This window comes from Palaemon carinicauda, chromosome 33, assembly GCF_036898095.1.
Source record: "Palaemon carinicauda isolate YSFRI2023 chromosome 33, ASM3689809v2, whole genome shotgun sequence".
In the NCBI taxonomy this organism is placed as follows: domain Eukaryota; kingdom Metazoa; phylum Arthropoda; class Malacostraca; order Decapoda; family Palaemonidae; genus Palaemon; species Palaemon carinicauda.
Window position 1 is genome coordinate 30,459,640 of NC_090757.1, and position 4,870 is coordinate 30,464,509.

Here is a 4,870-nt window from a genome sequence, read left to right on the forward strand (position 1 = left end):
TAACTTTTAATGAAGGATAGAATTGCGTGTTTTAGGTACAAACCACTTAAAGTTTCGAGTTCAGTGAAATAAGTGCAAACAGAAAATCAAAAGTGATAAAGTGATAAGCGCAAAGTTTTACAGTGTTGCGTTCGAGGGTTCGTCTGTTCGTGCCAGTTGTTCGCCTAGTCTGGGACCTCTTACAAGCTCCCAAGCCCAGGGGAGAAGTAATGTCGAAGGACTTATGGGTTCAGCAGGCCTTGATCGACGAACAGACGTTTCCCTCCGTGGTTTCGGGTGTAACCAACTCACGTAGCCGACGTGATCACCCCACCCACACAAAGACGAGAGAGCCCATTTATTCCTCGTCTGCGGAAGAGGTTTCTCGCAGAAACCATGGACCAAATCTTGCAGCTTTTAAGTGCAAGTCGGTCCCTTCCGCGCAAGTCCAACTCCTAGGTGGTGCCATTAGCACTGGGTCAGTTCGGACTTGCTGCAGTACGACAACTGCACACCTCCCAGAGAGGCAAGGTGGTATCGCAACAGACAGTAACTCCGTCTGTTGCCGCACCAGCTGTTTTAGACCCTCAGTTTCAACGGACAGTAGCTCCGTTTGTTGTTGTCTTTCTTAAACTCTAGTGGTCTATGCTGCTGACAATGCAGTCTCAGCTTGCGGTGATGATGCAGGAGTTTCAGGCAGAGAAGGTTAACACACCTCCTCCTGCGAGCGCTCCTCCACCTCTACGCAGTCCAGCCTGCCAGACGTATGATGTTGAGGTTCCTCAAGCTACCTCCATGCGTGAGCTGCCGCATTGGAAGTTGCCAGATACCAGCTCTGTGCAGCAACCTCCAATTTCCTCGAGGCAGGAGCCTCTTGCCACGCGGCAATCTCCTCAACACTTGAGGCAGGAGCCTTATGCTTTGCAGCAACCTCCTCTACCCTTGAGGTAGGAGCCTAATGCGTTGCGACTACCTCCTCCATCCTCGAGGCAGCTACCTCTTGCGGTGCGACAACCTCCACCATCCTCGAGGCAGCAACCTCAACTCCACCTCTGCACAGTCCACCCTGCCAGACGTATGAAGTTGAGGTTCCTCAACCTACCTCCACGCGTGAGCTGCCGCATTGGGAGTTGCCAGATACCAGCGCTATACAGCAACCTCTCGCGTTGCAGCAACCTCCACCATCCTTGAGGCAGCAACCTCAACTCTTGCGGCAGCCACCTCCACTCTTGAGGCAAGAACCTCAACTATTGAATGGGCTCTCGTGGCATGGTTGGTTTCGACCTGGCCTTTCATTAGAAGGGGCTAGCGTTCGATCCCAAGTATGAGGTAGAAATTTATTTCTATTTGAACACGATGTTGTGTTGATATTTATCCATATTGACTCATTAGGGGTAATTTGAATGAATTACTACCAATTTTTCAATATTAATCTTACCCGATAATCATGATTATCGGGTAAGTATATTCAAAAATTTATTTTACTAATGAAAATAACATTGTGTCACGTGGTGGCCCGGGGAAATCTGGTAAAACTCGCTGGTAAAGAGACTGATGTCTCACCAGGTAAATTCTCGGACAGCTAGATTAGTGTCAGGTTCAGATTTCTTTAAAACATCCTCCTCAAACCATGAGGCAAAAGCCTCATGCTATGCGGCAACCGCCTCAACCCATGAGGCAGGAGCCTCATATTATGCGGCATCCTCCTCAACGCATGCGGCATAAGCCTCATCCCTTGCAGCTTGAGCCTCATCCCATGCAGCATGAGTCTCATACCATACAGCATGAGCCTCATCCCATGCAGCATGAGCCTCATCCCATGCAGCATAAGCCGCACGCCATGCAACATGCTCTGCTTACCTTACAGCATGCTCTACATACAGCATGCTCTGCATACCTTACCGCATGCTTCTCAGTCACACATCTTTGGTTGTTGCCAACTCACTAGACTGTCAAGCAGTTTCATACGTTGCCTTCTAGTCTGCTGCTTTTGCACCAGTGAAACCCTCACTGAGAGAACTTAGCTTTTCTCGGATATGGTTCCTGTAGATGAGAAAGTGCTGTTCTCCCTCCTTCTGATTTTCCCTTGAGGACTCTGTCATTTGGAGAGGAGCCTTTAGCTGCTTAGCCTCCTATGGACTTTTATTTAAGCATAGCATGCTTCCAGGGAGGGTAATGGTTCCACTTCAGTCGCTAACCCCGTCTGTTACCACACCTGCTCCCATAGACCTTGAGCTGTGTTGCAAGACATGCAGTCCAAGCTTAGTCCTTGTTAGAGGATTTTTTGTTTACGGAGTCAGTGTGTCACTGGGAAGACGTTCAACAACCAGCAGAAGTGTCTTGTTGTGACGCAGTGCGGCAACCTCAGCAACCCGGTAAGGAGTTGTCTGTACGACCCAGACAGTCTAGACAGCTTCGGGTTGTCACTGTACTTCCTCGCTTCCCCATGGTTGACAGTTCACAGACTGTGCAGCAGTACCATGATCTTGTGTCCGGCTCCGTCAGACGACTAGCTTTTAAGAGCTCCCACAAGTCGTCGCTGTCTGGAGATTCTCAGATGGACTATGGATCTGACCAAGGAACTGGGCCTCCTGGTCAATTTTGAGGAGTCCCAGCTCGTCCCATCCCAGACCATTGTCTACCTGGGTATGGATCTTCAGAGTCGAGCTTTTCGGGCTTTTCCGTCGGCCCCAAAGATATACTAAGCCCTAGATTGCATCCAGAGCATGCTGAGAAGGAACCGATGCTCAGTCAGGTAGTGGATGAGTCTAACAGGGACACTTTCATCGCTGGCACTGTTCATCGAGTTAGGGAGACCCCACCTCCCCCCCTTCAGTATCATCTAGCGGCTCACTGGATAAAGGACATGAGGCTAGAGACGATCTCAGTTCCTGTTTCCGAAGAGAGGAGGTCTACTCTCACGTGGTGAAAGAACAGCTTTCTTCTCAAGGAAGTCTACCTTTGGCTGTTCAGAAACCCGACCGCCGTCTCTTCTCTGACGCATCAGACACGGGCTGGGGTGCGACTTTGGACGGACAGGAATGCTCGGGAACATGGAATCAGGAGCTAAGGACACTTCACATCTATTGCAAGGAGCTGTTGGCGGTTCATCTGACCTTGATAAACTTCAAGTCCCTCCAGCTTAACAAGGTGGTGGAGGTGGACTCTGACAACACCACAGCCTTGGCTTACATCTCCAAGCAGGGAGGGACTCATTCGTGGAAGTTGTTCTAGATCGCAAGGGACCTCCTCATCTGGTTAAAAGATCGAAAGCTCACGCTGGTAACGAGGTTCATTCAGGGCGATATGAATGTCATGGCAGATCGCCTTAGCCGGAAGGGTCAGGTCATCCCCACAGAGTGGACCCTTCACAAGAATGTTTGCAGCAGACTTTGGGCCCTGTGGGGTCAGCCAACCATAGATCTGTTCGCTACCTCGATAACCTAGAGGCTCCCGTTGTATTGTTCTCCGATTCCAGACCCAGCAGCAGTTCACGTGGATGCTTTTCTGCTGGATTGGTCCCATCTCGACCTGTATGCATTCCCGCCGTTCAAGATTGTCAACAGGGTACTTCAGAAGTTCGCCTCTCGCAAAGGGACACGGCTGACGTTGGTTGGCTCCGCTCTGGCCCGCGAGAGAATGGTTCATAGAGGTACTGCAATGGCTGGTCGACATTCCCAGGACTCTTCCTCTAGGAGTGGACCTTCTACGTCTACCTCACGTAAAGAAGGTACATCCAAACCTCCACGCTCTTCGTCTGACTGCCTTCAGACTTTCGAAAGACTCTCAAGAGCTAGGGGCTTTTCGAAGGAGGCAGCCAGAGCGATTGCCAGAGCAAGGAGGACATCCACTCTCAGAGTCTATCAGTCTAAAGGGGAAGTCTTCCGAAGCTGGTACAAGGCCAATGCAGTTTCCTCATCCAGTACCACTGTAACCCAGATTGCTGACTTCCTGTTACATCTAAGGAACGTAAGATCCCTTTCAGCTCCTACGATTAAGGGTTAAAGAAGTATGTTGGCAGCGGTTTTCCGCCACAGAGGCTTGGATATTTCCACCAACAAAGATCTACAGGACCTCCTTAGGTCTTTTAAGACCTCAAAGGAACGTCGGTTGTCCACTCCAGGCTGGAATCTAGACGTGGTCCTAAGGTTCCTTATGTCATCAAGATTTGAACCTCTCCAATCAGCCTCTTTTAAGGACCTCACATTAAAAACTCTTTTCCTCGTGTGCTTGACAACAGCTAAAAGAGTAAGTGAGATCCACGCCTTCAGCAGGAACATAGTTTTCACATCTGAAACGGCTACATGTTCCTTGCAGCTCGGTTTTTTGCTAAAACGAGCTTCCTTCACGTCCTTGGCCTAAGTCGTTCGAGATCCCAAGCCTGTCCAACTTGGTGGGGGACGAACTGGAGAGAGTACTTTGCCCAGTTAGAGCTCTTAGGTACTATCTAAAAAGGTCATAACCTTTACGAGGACAATCAGAAGCCTTATGGTGGGCTATCAAGAAGCCTTCTCTTCCAAGGTCTAAGAACTCAGTTTTTTACCTATTCAGGCTCCTGATTAGGGAAGCACATTCTCATCTGAAGGAAGAAGACCTTGCTTTGCTGAAGGTAAGGACACATGAAGTGAGAGCTGTGGCTACTTCAGTGGCTCTCAAACAGAACCGTTCTCTGCAGAGTGTTATGGATGCAACCTATTGGAGAAGCAAGTCAGTGTTCGCATCATTCTATCTCAAAGATGTCCAGTCTCTTTACGAGAACTGCTACACCCTGGGACCATTCGTAGCAACGAATGCAGTAGTAGGCGGGGGCTCAGCCACTACATTCCCATAATCCCATAACCTTTTTAACCTTTCTCTTGAATACTTTTTATGGGTTGTACGGTCGGCTAAG